We start from the raw sequence: 15462 nt of genomic DNA, 5'->3' as shown, positions 1-15462 counted from the left end.
CCATGGGTAATCCTCTTTCATGGGGGGGATACACCAGTGAAGGAATATAAGGGATCATTGACTCCGCATTTGCTGAACTCAGCGAAACGATTGATACCCCTAAAATGGAGAAACTTGGAAAGCCCGCAAATATGGGAGTGGATTGATTCCGTTGAGGGTACATATAGGAGGGAGAAATTGAACTACGGTTTAGATAAGAACAAGGCAGGGATTAAGGATATTTGGGAACCATGGATTGGATTTAAAAAGTCTCTGAGATTTGCAGAAAATATGAGAGTGGAATGAATGTAGCGGTAAAGGAAATGAAAATACTAGGTGGAGTCGTGAGATGGTCTGGGGGGGAGGGTGGAGGGGGGGGGGCTTTTTCTATTGTGCCACGTTGTGATAATGGTAGCACTCTGTACTCATGATGAATGATCCAGCTTGATCTTGTCAAAGGGTAGAAAGAAGAAAACTAAGGAATACATATAAAAGTATATCTTTAAAAATACCACAAATGATGCTAAACCTGAAGTAGAGACGGAATTATGAATAAAATCATGAGCAGGTCTCTTGCTGTGGTTATGTCTGACGTGAAAAAAAAAAAAAAAAAAGAAATGCTGAAGGCGGTGCTTGATTTTTGGGGCCCCATACGTGGCTAGGCTCCCAAAAAGTCCCAAACATGTGGTATCCCTATACTCAGGAGAAGCAGCAGAATGTATTTTGGGGTGCAATTCCACATATAACCATGGCATGTGTGAGCAATATATAATTTAGTGACAACTTTTTGTAATTTATTTTTTTGTCATTATTCAATCACTTGGGACAAAAAAAAAAAAATATTCAATGGACTCAACATGCCTCTCGGCAGTTTCTTTGGAGCGTCTACTTTCCAAAATGGGTCATTTGGGGGGGGTTTGTACTGCTCTGCCATTTTAGCACCTCAAGAAATGAGATAGGCAGTCATAAAATAAAAGCTGTGTAAATTCCAGAAAATGTACCCTAGTTTGTAGACGCTATAACTTTTGCAAAAACCAATAAATATAGCTTATTGCGATTTTTTTTTACTAAAGACATGTGGCTGAATACATTTTGGCCTAAATGTTTGACTAAAATGTAGTTTATTCGATATTTTTTACTTTTTGTTATAAGAAAAATCTTTTTTTTTCCAAATTTTCGGTCTTTTTCCGTTTATATCGCAAAAAATAAAAATCGCAGAGGCAATCAAATACCATCAAAAGAAAGCTCTATTTGTGGGAAGAAAAGGACACAAATTTTGTTTCGGTACAACATTGCATGACCGCGCAATTACCAGTTAAAGCAGCGCAGTGCCAAATTGTAAAAACACCTTGGGTCCTTTAGCTGGATATTGGTCCGGGTCTTAAGTGGTTAATTAAATTGTAATACATTATTTAAACATTTCTCTAGAATTTCCAAACACATTATATACTCCTGGAGTAAAAATCTAATAACATGTTATTATTTATGACATTAAAGTGGAGGTTCACCCAAAAAGTAAATTTTTAAGATTAGATTAATGCTCATTTTGTCAAGGGGAAGCAATTTTTTTTTTAAATCGAAGCAGTACTTACCGTTTTAGAGAGCGATCTTCTCCGCCGCTTCCGGGTATGGGCTGCGGGACTGGGCATTCCTATTTGATTGACAGGCTTCCGACGGTCGCATACATCGCGTCACGGTTTTCCGAAAGTAGCCGAACGTCGATGCGCAGGCACCGTATAGAGCCGCACCGACGTTCGGCTTCTTTCGGCTACTCGCGACGCGATGTATGCGACCGTCGGAAGCCTGTCAATCAAATAGGAACGCCCAGTCCCGAAGACCATACCCGGAAGCGGCGGAGAAGATCTATCTCTAAAACGGTAAGTACTGCTTCGATTTTAAAAAAAACACCCGATTCCCTTTGACAAAATGAGCCTCAATCTAATGTTAAATTTTTTTTTTGGGGTGAACTCCCGCTTTAAGGTTTGAACAAGCTCAGTGGCGGCTGGTGCTCAAAAGGGGGCGCAAACGAAAAAGAAAAAAATTGCAGCCTCATTGTGCTCATCAAATGCAGCCACTGTACCATCAATCGTCACCACTGTGCCATGCCATCAAACGCAGCCACTGTGCCATCAATTGTCACCACTGTGCCATGCCATCAAATGCAGTCACTATGCCATGCCATCAAACACAGCCACTGTGCCATCAATTCGCACCACTGTGCCATGCCATCAAACGCAGCCACTGTGCCATGCCATCAAACGCAGCCACTGTGCCATGCCATCAAACGCAGCCACTGTGCCATGCCATCAAACGCAGCCACTGTGCCATCAATTCGCACCACTGTGCCATGCCATCAAACGCAGCCACTGTGCCATGCCATCAAACGCAGCCAATGTGCCATCATTTGTCACCACTGTGCCATGCCAAACGCAGCCACTGTGCCATGCCATCAAACACAGCCACTGTGCCATCAATTGTCGCCACTGTGCCAATTGTCACCACTGTTCCCTTTGATGTCACTGTGCCCTTTAATTGTCACCACTGTGCCAAATTGTCGCCACTGTGCCCATTCATGCCGCTGTGCCAATTGTCCCCACTGTGCCCATTGTCCCCCCACTGTGCCAAATTGTCGCCACTGTGCCCATTCATGCCGTTGTGCCAATTGTCACCACTGTGCCCATTGATGTCACTGTGCCCTTCGTCGCCGCTGTGCCCTGTAAAACGTCCTCCCCCCCACCCCACCCGGCACTTACCTTTACTGGAGTCAGCCATCCACGTCTTCTCCCGCGCTCGATGACGATTCAGCCAGAACCGATCAGGTTACCGATAGCCAGAACCGGTGAACCTGATTGGCTGAGACGCCTGTCAGTCTTATCCAGCTGCCGTTATTCAGGTGGCCGGCGCTCTAGGTCCAGCCATCTGAATTAGACCAGTGGCAGCGGCGACAATAACATAGATTCATGCAGTGCAATGAATCGATGTTATTAGTCAGTGGCAGTGCGGAGCCAGAGGGGGCGGCACTCCAGCGCCCTCTATGGACGAACCATCACTGAACAAACTACAGACACAGATTTAGCCATTGGATATAAAACAGAGGTTCACATGGGTAAATGTTTCTCCCTCACATTGTTGTTCCGTTTGTTTTCATTGAGGAAAATTGGAATTGATTTTTGTCAGTTTTGAGAACATTTTGTTTAGTTTCTGTCACTGGAAAAATGCCGTTGACGAAAATTATAACGAAAATATTTTTGTCAAAGAAATTAACACTGCTTTAGAGGGATTTCCTCTTACTTCCTGTTTTAGTTATGGGGCAGGAAGTCAAGGGAAGTCTCTAGAATGGGACACAAATGACACACAAAAAAAGAATGGACTGGTTTATAGTTTTCCTTATCGTTTATCCAAAATTGAAAAAAAAATAAAAGTTCTGCTTTTAGTACTACTTTAGACCAGAGACAAGCAATTAGCGATTTGAGAAGGAGGTGAACTAAAACATTTCATTGTCCTTTAATTGATGATATTATAGATTTATATCAGCCATGCATGTGCATTTTCCTGTGAGAACAACTGACTTTTCTCAACATCCCCCTTCTTTTTTTTTGCGGTTGACAGCAAATGTTGCCCCCACCCCCCAATTTTCCTGCAGAGAGCCAGGATTCCAATGCAGAGAAGACATCTTGGGTCACCTGCAACGCTCAGTGTGAATTTAGCAGTACTTTGGCCCTTCATTCATTTAGAAGAAGGTATGCTCATGCTGATGTGCTTTATCGGGCATGTCATAGCAGATTATACAAGTGTGACGTCATCAGAGCAGCCTTTAATCGGAGGAAAAGCAAAGCAAGCAATTCAGCCACAAACGCGTCCGCTGTGCATTCACAATCGTCAGGAAGGGAGTGCTAGGCACCATTTTCTGGATTATGTAATGCAGTGAGATCGGCAGTGGTGTTCTGTGCCCACCCTTCAGCGTCGTTGTGGTCTTGCAGCTCCGGCATCCATAGTGACAAGACTCGCCCTGAGCTTGGAGCACTTCGCCCCGCCCACTGCCTTGCTCAGAATTTGGAGAAGAGGGGCGGGGGCAAGGGCGATCTCCTCCAATCCAGAGAGGCGACATCTCCTCATCAGCACCAGCACGCAGAAGCAGACGCATCTTCTCCCGTCTTCATGTTCTGACAAATATATAAGGCTGGGATATCAAAGCCACCGTTCAGGAGGCGATCTCCGATCCGTGTGCCATGTAAATCTGCTGGATTCCTGACATCTTCATCACGGTCCATGCACCGTACCGGAGGGGGGTGAAGAGGGGCGTTGGATGCTGTAATTAGCTCTCTCCTAATGAGCATACACACGGCAAGAAGGAGGATGCAGCTTTTACATCTCTGCAAGGTCAGGATCGCCCATTGATAGCAGCTTCCTTCCACGGCGCTGACTGCTACACAGCCCTTTCCTTTGTCACAACAGCCAGGACAACCTTCCACGGCTTTCGGTGAGAAGCATTCGAATGGTTTTACTGGCCGCTGCATGCTTTTATTTCATTGCATTAGAACGTGCCTTTATTTTACAAGAAGAGAGAGCGTGCAAGAATGTACATTCTATTCCATTGGGCGCTTCTATCCGTATTATTAAAGGGCAAAACATTGCAAAGTTGGGCGATGTGCCTGTATTATGGCAGCATTGTGTTCTGTGTGAGGATGGAGTTGTGAGACGATCCCTTACGGTTTTCAGCCTCCATCAGCTGGGGAATATCCCCCCCCCCCATTTGTGAAGCATAGGGATGGATGGGAGGGAACCACACTATCTTATGTTCTTAGACATGCTTCTCCAGACACTTTACACACACTGCATTCACTTCTATTTATCACACACTATAACAGACAGTAGTATTCATCAGCACTGATGAATATATATATATACACACACACACACACACACACACACACACACTCTATATGCTTTCATTTAGTAACAAGAACAATGAATATAGGTCTGCAGGTCCAGTACATGGCCCTGCTCCAGGCCTGTCCTTCTGCAGAAGCAAAGCCATGATCCAAATGTCAATTGTACTTCCTCTGTTGCTTCTGTGTGAGTCTGGAGATACATTGAAATTGTTAAAGAAAGACTTATGGGAGCTGCCATTATGAATATATTTGTAACCACTTAAAGCACTACCAACCCCAAAAAAGAACATTTGTTTATATTGCAGCTTACCAGTGCTTAAATGTGGAGGCTAAATTTGTTTTCTTATTAAAGAGGATGTAAACCCTGATGGGTTTTACTTCCTCTTTATTTCCCTGCAAAGGGAAAGCATAATGGGCTACTATGCATTGCATAAAAGCCCATTATGTGTCACTTACCTGAAACCGAAGCCTGCGATGTCCCGTGTTGCAGGAAGTGTCTATTCTTCACCCCTCTTCCTTCCGGGGCTGCCAACTCCGGCTCTGTGACTGGCCGGAGTCAAGTAATGTCACTCCCGCATTCACGGCATGACCTTCCTTTAGAAACGTCAGGACAGCCGTTTCTAAAGTGCGCCTGCGCTGTTGTCTATGGCGCATGCGCCGTATGCATCGGCACTCGTCTCTATTGTAAATATCTCCTAAACTGTGGAGGTTTAGAAGATATTTCCAGCACCTACAGGTAAGCCTTAATCTAGTACAACCACTTCAAGGCTTTTGGATTTTCTTTAGTTCCTCTTTATTTTCTTACTAGGTACACACTTTCTGTCTCATGCCGCGTACACACGATCAGTCCATCTGATGAGAATGGACCGATGGACCGTTTTCATCATTTAACCGATGAAGCTGACTGATGGTCTGTCGCGCCTACACACCATCGGTTATAAAATCGATAGTGTCAGAACGCGGTGACGTAAAACACAACGACGTGCTGAAAAAAAACTAAGTTCAATGCTTCCAAGCATGCGTCGACTTGATTCTGAGCATGCATGGATTTTTAACCGATGGTTGTGTCTACTAACGATCGTTTTTTTACTATCGGTTAGGAATCCATCGGTTAAATTTAAAACAAGTTGGCTTTTTTTTTAACCGATGGTTAAATAACCGATGACGCCCACACGATCGGTTTTGACCTATGAAAACGGTCTATCAGACCATTCTCATCGGTTTAACGGATTGTGTGTACGCGGCATTAGAGTGTCTCCACTCTATATGTAGGAGCAATTGAGACACCTTTGGACTTTAGCAATGTCAATTTGGGCAGAGGAGAGGGTAGTGTTAAGCCCTGTACACACGATCGGTTTGTCCGTTGAAAACAGACTGATGGACTGTTTTCATCGCACAAAGCAATCGTGTATGGGCCCCATCTGTCTTTTTTCCATTTGTAAAAAAAAAATAGAACATGTTTTAAATTTTTCTTATGGATAAAAAAAACGATAGAAAAAAACGATCGTCTGTGTGGAAGTCTGACGTTTTTTTTTTTCCTGCTTCTTAGGCCTGATACACACCTTTGCATATTGCAGGTGCATTTAGAGTTTTTATACATGCTTTTGAACCATAAAATGCACAGATGTGAACTACATCCATAGGAAACTATGTTAATTGAACTGTAGTGTGTTTCTGCAAAACTGAAAATGCACCAAAAAATGCATAGGTGTGAACCAGGCCTCATTGTCCCTGTCTGTGTATCCATGTTAAAGGAGTTTAGAGGCAGGGGAGTCTAGAAGCAGAAAATAAATAGCTGCCAGTGCATCCAGGAGCAGTGGCATTTTGTCTGAAAAGTCATCTAAACGCAAATTAACGCTAGAAATGTTTTATTCTAACCAGAATAAATGATTAATCTGGCCAATGAAATGAATTAATGCCCAAGAGCTTAACACCCCTAAACCCCTAAACATATTTACAAGTTTCAGTCTTATTTTTTGCCAAAACACTGCTGGCAGGAGGAAATGCATCTATGAGAGATACCAAACTATCCAGAGTGCATGAGGCCTTAGATGGACTTGTCAGCTTAAAGTGGAGGTTCACCCATAGCGAACACATTTTCCCCTTAGCTTCCTGCTCGTTTTGTCTAGGGGAATCGGCTATTTGTTTTAAAATATGATCCGTACTTACCCGTTTACGAGATGCATCTTCTCCGCCGCTTCCGGGTATGGGCTGTGGGACTGGGCGTTCCTTCTTGATTGACAGTCTGCCGAGAGGCTTCCGACGGTCGCATCCATCGCGTCACGATTTTCCGAAAGAAGCCGAACGTCGGTGCGCAGGCGCAGTATAGAGCCGCACCGACGTTCGGCTTCTTTCGGCTACGAGTGACGCGATGGATGCGACTGTCGGAAGCCTCTCAGAAGACTGTCAATCAAGAAGGAACGCCCGCTCCCGAAGACCCATACCCGGAAGCGACGGAGAAGATGCATCTCGAAAACGGGTAAGTACGGATCATATTTTAAAACAAATAGCCGATTCCCCTAGACAAAACGAGCATGAAGCTAAGGGGAAAATAGAAAAAAAAAAACGAATTGGGTGAACTCCCGCTTTAACAAAGTAAACCTGGGCTCCAGCTAACTCTCTTTAAGCAGTTACAGTGACTGTTTGTTTTTATGGGGGGGTAGGTGGGAATAAAGATTTTACATGAATAGTCGACTATTGTAAACACCCCTGACAGTGTTAAAGCATAACTAAAGGCTCTCTACTTACCTCCTCTCCAACAGTCTGGGTTCCTCGCTGGCGTCTTCTCCTTTTAAATATCCCCTTTGGCCAGGGCAGGATAATGTAAGTCAGTCATATCAGCACACGGGGACCATGTAGGTGATGTAAGCTGAGCTGCGCATGCACAGCTCAGTTTCCATGGCACAGAAGACTATAAGTAGGCAGGTAGGTGTATTTAATCACAGAAGAGACATTGCATGTGATATTAGCCTACAAGCTTGCAGCCTGTTGTAAAAAAACTTTAGTTCCACTTTAAATGGTTTGTCTCAATTCTCAACACTTTTGCTGGACAGTTTGGTCTGTTAAGGGAAGTTGAAAATAACAAGTGAAGATAAAGTCTAAAAAAAAGAAAACGAATACAGCACCACATTTAAAGCCCAACTCCAGGATATTAGCAACTGCCTCCCACCTCCCCTCTAACTAATCATGTGACAACCCTTCTCTCCTCCTCTGTTTACTTTCTGGGGCCCTTCTAAAGGTCTCTACATCATTGTCTGCGTGGTGAGGACACCTGCTATGGTTACAGTGTAGGGTTGCTTAAGAAGAGGTGTTTGGATTCAAGACTAAGGAGTAAGGAAATTCATGCACAAGGCAGTATAAATAAAATTTTTGCATGAAGTTGGACTTTAATCACTTAAGGACCGCCCACGGTATATATACGTCGGCAGAATGGCACGGACAGGCATATTCACATACCGGGTCCCGCGGACTTGATCGCCATGGGGATCCCCGCGATCGTCTCACGGAGGTATAGAGTGGGGAGATGCTTGTGTAAACAAGCATCTCCTTGCTCTGCCTAGTGAGAATGACACTGATCTCGGCTCCGTGTACTCGGGTCGGAGATCAGTGTCATGTGACACACAGCCCATCCCCCCTACAGTAAGAATCGCTATGCAGGGAACACTTAACCCCATACAGCGCCACCTAGTGGTTAACCCCTCCACTGCCGTGTCATTTTCACAGTAACCAGTGCATTTTTATAGCACTGATCTCTGTGAAAATGACAATGGTCCCAAAAATGTGTCAAAAGTGTCCAATGTGTCTGCCATAATGTCACAAAAAAAAAAAACTGTTCGCCGCCATTACTAGTAAAAAAAAAAATATTCATAAAAATGCCATAAAACTATCCCCTATTTTGTAAACGCTATAACTTTTGCGCAAACCAATCAAACGCTTATTGCGTTTTTTTTTACCAAAAATATGTAGAAGAATGCGTATCGGCCTAAACTGAGGAAAAAACAAACTTTTGTATATATTTTTTGGTGATATTTATTATAGCAAAAAGTAAAAAATATTTGTTTATAGGGCAAAAAAAAAAAAAAAAAAACGCAGAACGCAGAGGTGATCAAATACCACCAAAAGAAAGCTCTATTTGTGGAAAAAAAGGACGTCAATTTTGTTTGGGAGCCACGTCGCACGACCGTGCAATTGTTAGTTAAAGCGACGCAGTGCCGAATTGCAAAAAGTGGCCTGGTCTTTGACCACCCAAATGGTCCGAGGCTGAAGTGGTTAAGGCTGAACTCCAGGATTTCAGCCACTTTTCAAAATGTGGTGACTTACTATGAGTTAGAACCAGGAAGGTGTATGCCAACTCGTGGACCTATCTCTTTAATTTGCAAATGACAGTTTAATGTAGGGCTGCAACTAACGATTATTTTGCCAATTATTGTTTTGATTAATCGACTAATCGGATAATCTTAAAAAAAAAAGTGTGGTGTACAATTTAGTTAATATGTAAATGAAAGAAAAGGCAATTTATTCTTAAATATATCCATATGCAGTGGTAAATATAAATAACCAACTACAGTAATTGTAATGCCTTCTATTACCTCCACTTTCTCTGGGTTCAGATGCTGATCTTCCCTGCAGTCTTTAATGTGATTCTTTTTTTTTTTTTTTAAACAAACTTGTTATACTTACCTGCTCTGTGTAATGGTTTTGCACAGAGCAGCCCAGATCCTCCACTTCTGGACTCCCTCACCAATGCTTCTGGCTCCTCCTGCCTTCTCCCCCCAATAGCAAGCTGCAAAGTATAGTATAAAGTGCCCGCTATAGCAAGGTTTAAAAAACAAAACAAAAAAAACACACCTTCTGCCTTTAGAACCACTCACTTCCTGCCCAGGACTAAATGTCCCATGAGGCATTGCTCCTCACACTTGCACATTCACAAATTCTCAGGCACTTAGTGACATGTATGGATGGTGTACTGAGCTGTATGTGTGCTGCACTGTATTTCCTGATATGTAAACAAATAATGCATTCTATATGCAGGCCAACTAATCAACTGGCCGATTAATCGATTATGAAAATAGTTGATAACTATTTTCATAATCGATTAGTTGTCAATCGATTAGTTGTTTCAGCCCTAGTTTAATGCGCACTGGACATTTTTACTATCTCTTCTAGATGCCTTTCCTCCTGGCAGTGGTGTTTTGGCAAAAAACACACTTGATTCTGGTAAATGCGTGTATTGCATTTAGGCACGTCAATCGCTTGGGCATTAAATAATTTAATTGGCCAGAATAATGATTTATTCTGTCCACTGAAACTAGCACTCAAGCACTAACTGTGCCTAGTGCTTAGGTGCATTCAGATGTGTTTACAGGCGTCAAGCATTTTTCTGCCAAAACAACCCTGCTCTTGGATGCACGGGCAGGTATTTTTTTTCTGCATCTAAACACCCCTGCCTCTAAACCGCTCTAAAGGCCTATGTGTGCATGGACACATAGGCTAACATGCAGGGGCATTTAGAGGCAGAAAAAAAAATGCTAGATGCCCCTAGGAGCAGCATCAAAAACGTCCAATGTGCATGAGCCCATACTGAGACATACTAGGGCAAAACATCCAAAAGATATAACTGGGGGGATTTTCAAAAGGTAGGCAGAAATATCAGCCCCTATACTTCTTCCATGACAGAGACCCTATACTGTATGCCTACACTGCAATAAAAAGCCTGTCTGCTTAGTTTGGTAAAATAACATTATTGGCCCTATTGAGGTCTTTGGGGATTTGTGTACTGTCCAGGGACCATAAGAATGTGGGTTACAACTGAACAGTTGGGAGAACTGAGATCCTTCTGCAGTAGATCTAGCTAAGGATACCACAAAGATAAGTTTAACATGCATGATACTTACCTCCCTCAAAGCTGAAGGTTACTGGAATTATTCTCAAACAAACTTTTTTTTTTTTTTTTATTCTTTATTTAAAGCGGGAGTTCACCCATAAAACAATTTTTCCCCTTAGATGGATGCTCGTTTTGTCTAGGGGAATCGGCTAGCTGTTTTAAAATATGAGCTGTACTTACCGTTTGAGATGCATCTTCTCCGTCGCTTCCGGGTATGGGTCTTCGGGAGCGGGCGTTCCTTCTTGATTGACAGTCTTCCGAGAGGCTTCCGACGGTCGCATCCATCGCGTCACTAGTAGCCGAAAGAAGCCGAACGTCGGTGCGGCTCTATACTGCACCTGCGCACCGACGTTCGGCTTCTTTCGGAAAACCGTGATGCGATGGATGCGACCGTCGGAAGCCTCTCGGAAGACTGTCAATCAAAATAGGAACGCCCAGTCCCGCAGCCCATACCCGGAAGCGGCGGAGAAGATGCATCTCGTAAACGGTAAGTACAGCTCATATTTTAAAACAACTAGCCGATTCCCCTAGACAAAACGAGCATGAAGCTAAGGGTAAAAAGTGCAATAGAACATAACAGTATGACATGATCTACCATAGTCAATGAAATCTATCAATAGGCAACAATACAACCATATCAGAGAATCAATTGATATCAACAAAATAACAGACAGGGTTCCAAACTTGGGTTTTGAAGAGCTACTGATATGGTGTAGTAAGTTGCATCCCAATTACCTCCATTCAAATGATCCAGAGATTTTTGGGTCTAACGTTTAGCAGCTGGCATGCTTCTGCTGAAGGCACACCAATGCCATGGGTCTTCAAACTACGGCCCTCCAGTTGTTCAGGAACTACAATTCCCATCATGCCTAGTCATGTCTGTGAATGTCAGAGTTTTACAATGCCTCATGGGATGTGTAGGGCCGTAGTTTGAGGATCCCTGGTGTAGACAGTCATTTTCTAGCAAATGCTCAATAGACTTTTTAGAGTTCTGTGGGTCTACAACGAATTCTGGTTGCCTTCAGTATAAGCAAGGAGGAGCCCAAACTTTACACTAGAAAATTCTCTAGGGGAGAAAGTGAGTGCAATACATATAATTATACTTGTCCAGCCCAATTTAGAGAGCTTTAAAACTCAGAGCTTCTTTAAAGTATATGTGAAACCTTACCCTGTATAGGGCCGAATTAACATAGGGGCTATTGGAGCTGCAGCTCCAGGCCCCTTTCTCAAGATAGGCCCATTTGCCCAAAAATAAGAACCCCCCCCCCCCCCCCAAAAAAAAAAAAAAAAGATTGACCAGGGGACACAGAGACCAAATTTTTGGGGGGGTTCTGGTTAACCACTTAGGGACCTGCTCATGTACATATACGTCGGTACTTTAAAGATGGATATCTCGGTAACGTCAGCAGCTGCTGCCACAACCGAGATATCCATCTTTTCTGTGAGCGGTCCTGTAAACGATAACGGTGGTCTCCACGGCGGATTCGCTGCAAGATCACCATTATCGGTGGCGGGAGAGGGGCTTTCCCACGCCCTCCGCTGCTTGCCGGAGCCGTCGGCAGCGGCGGAGGCAGTCGGGTCCTTCCTCCTGCTGGGATACAAGTGAGGGCAAGATGGCCCCCACCTGTCTCCATAGCATAGCAGGGCGGAAGCGACGTCAAAACGTCACTTCCACCCATGCTTCTTTTTTTTTTCATTTGTTTTTATTCCAAGTTTTTTAAGAAATACAAATATACTTTACATTACATTTCCAAACAAAAAAAAAAAAACATACACAGAAAAGGATCACATTTAAAATACCAACAACATTACATATACATAAATAACAAAATTAACAACAATAACAACAATGACATACTGGGTTTATCCTATACCTCCTAATCTTCCATCTCTTTTCCTTTCCCTTTATCTCATGTAGTTACCTCACCCTTGCTTTATCCTCTAACCCCACCTTCCCCCCTAGGGAGAAAGAGGAAGCCTGAAGGAGAGGGAGGGAGAAGGGAGAGAAAAAAAAAAATAGAAGGTGGGGCACTAATTTTCCCATGTCTTTTCCTTTAATTGTTCCTATTTTAGGGGGGGGGGGCATAAAATATCCCCTTTTTGCCTCAAAATCTCCTCGTGAGAAAAAAAACAACAACCCTACTCCCAATACTCCTTTCCCTCCCCCCCCCCCCCGGGAAGGGGGAGTCCACTACACCTAGTTTAAACCAAACAAGCCAAAATTCCCTAGGTATTTTCTTCCCTGCTCATGTAATCTACATAAACCTGGGATTGTTTAAACTCCGCCCAGCCCCTCCAAGTCCCGACCTCTTCCTGGTTAGGTTCCTTATATTGGGATGTTTCCTCTTCCATGTTTCTTGTCCTCTCTACCTCCCTCAACCATGCCTGTATTGACGGGGCTTGCTTTTCCTTCCATCTTTACAGGATCACTATTTTCGCTGCATTTAATAGGATTGGGATAATTGCTCGTTTGTAATTGCTCGTTTGTATTTCTTCCTAGGGATAGCTATCGCATGGAACAGACCATGCTTCTTAAAGCGGGGGTTCACCCTTAGAGGGCACTTTTCCCCCTTAGATTCCTGCTCGTTATTACTAGGGGAATCGGCTATTTATTTTAAAATATGTGCAGTACTTACCCGTTTACGAGACGCATCCTCTCCGTCGCTTCCGGGTATGGGCTTCGGGAATGGGCGTTCCTTCTTGATTGACAGGTTTCCGAGAGGCTTCCGACGGTCGCATCCATCGCGTCACGATTTTCCGAAAGAAGCCGAACGTCGGTGCGCAGGCGCAGTATAGAGCCGCGCCGACGTTCGGCTTCTTTCGGCTACGAGTGACGCGATGGATGCGACCGTCGGAAGCCTCTCGGAAGGCTGTCACTCAAGAAGGAACGCCGGCTCCCGAAGACCCATACCCGGAAGCGACGGAAGAAGATGCAGCTCGAAAACGGGTAAGTACTGCACATATTTTAATATAAATAGCCGATTCCCCTAGACCGAACGAGCAGGAAGCTAAGGGGAGATTTTTTTTTTTTTTTTAAATGGGTGAACTCCCGCTTTAAAGAGAAATTTTTCTGTTGTAATTTTTTCAAATGACAATTTTTTTTATTGCATTTTAGTCTAAAAGTGAGATCTGAGGTCTTTTTGACCCCAGATCTCATATTTAAGAGGACCTGTCATGCTTTTTTCTATTACAAGGGATGTTTACATTCCTTGTAATAGGAATACAAGTGACCCATTTTTTTTTAACACAGTGTAAAAATTAATGAAAAAAAGAAAAGAAATCCAAAACATTTTTTTTTTAAGGGCCCCGTCCTGATGAGCTTGTGCGCAGAAGCGAACGCATACGTGAGTAGCGCCTGCATATGAAAACGGTGTTCAAACCGCACAAGTGAGGTATCGCCGCAATCCTTAGAGCGAGAGCAAAAATTCTAGCCCTAGACCTCCTCTGTAACCCAAAAGATAGGCAACCTATAGAATTTTTGAAACGTCGCCTATGGAGATTTTTAAGGGTAAAAGTTTGACGCCATTCCACGAGCGGGCGCAATTTTGAAGCGTGACATGTTGGGTATTATTTTACTTGGCGTAACATTATCTTTCAAAAGATAAAAAAAAAAAATTGGACCAACTTTACTATTGTCTTATTTTTTAATAAAAAAAAAGTGATTTTTTTCCATTTTCTTACAGTATCTTGTAAACACAGGGCCGGATTCAGATAGGTTAGCGGATCTGATTTACGATCCGCCGGCGCAAGTTTTTGAGGCTAGTGCTTAATTCAGAAAGCACTTACCTCAAAACTTGCGGCAGGGTATCGTAAATCCCCCGGCGGAATTCAAATTCCGCGGCTAGGGGGGCGTCTACAATTTAAATCAGGCACGTCCCTGCGCCGATCGAACAGCGCATGCGCTGTCCACGAATTTTCCCAGCGTCCATTGCTCCAAATGACATCGCTAGGACGTCATTGGTTTCGGCGTGAGCGTAACTTGCGTCCAGCGCTTTTCTGAATCGACTTACGCAAACGACGTAAAAATTCAAAACTTGGCGCGGGAACGACGGCCATACTTAACATAGGATATCCCTCACATAGTAGGGGTAACTATACGCCAGAAAAAGCCGAACGCAAGCGACGTAAAAAAAATGCGCCGGGCGGTCGTTCGTTTCTGAATCGGCGGAAATCCTCATTTGCATATTCGTCGCGTATACAAACGGAAGCGCCACCTAGCGGCCAGCGGCCTATCGGCCAGCGGGAGATTGCAGCCTAAGATCCGACGGTGTAAGTCACTTACACCTGTCGGATCTTAGGGAGATCTATGTGGAACCTGATTCTATGAATCAGCCGCATAGATCCGACCGTCGGAACTCAGAGATACGACGGCGTATCAGGAGATACGCCGTCGTATCTCTATCTGAATCTGGCCCACAGAGTCTGAAAAACAGGCAAGGTCCTTAAGTGATATGGGGCTGCTATCATGTATGGTTCCTGAGATACGGGGCTCCTTGCGCAGCCTGTCAGAAGCTACATACAGAGCGGCCAGTTTAAATATAAGCTGCAGCAAACTGACAGGATGAGCTCATAGGGCTTATAATGATTATTTGTATACAACTTACTTATGGTAATTAACCCTTTGCCACCCAGACCAATTCTCTCCTAAATGTAAAAATCTAATTTTTTTTTGCTAAAAAATTACTCAGAACCCTCAAACATTTATAT

The 15462-nt window shown here is 43.7% G+C and overlaps 1 protein-coding gene across 1 annotated transcript in view; it reads left to right on the top strand.

Annotated features, from left to right (window-relative positions):
- Positions 1 to 3987: 3987 nt before the first annotated feature.
- The window catches only part of CTNND2 (catenin delta 2), a 672820-nt gene continuing 661345 nt past the window's right edge, over positions 3988 to 15462 (top strand). The window contains 1 exon segment of the mRNA XM_040353393.1: positions 3988 to 4459. The gene's annotated coding sequence lies outside the window, so the exon portion shown is untranslated.

This window comes from Rana temporaria, chromosome 5 (genome assembly GCF_905171775.1).
Source record: "Rana temporaria chromosome 5, aRanTem1.1, whole genome shotgun sequence".
NCBI lineage: Eukaryota > Metazoa > Chordata > Amphibia > Anura > Ranidae > Rana > Rana temporaria.
Note: the sequence above shows the minus strand (reverse complement) of the source record. Positions and strands in the feature narration are given on the sequence as shown.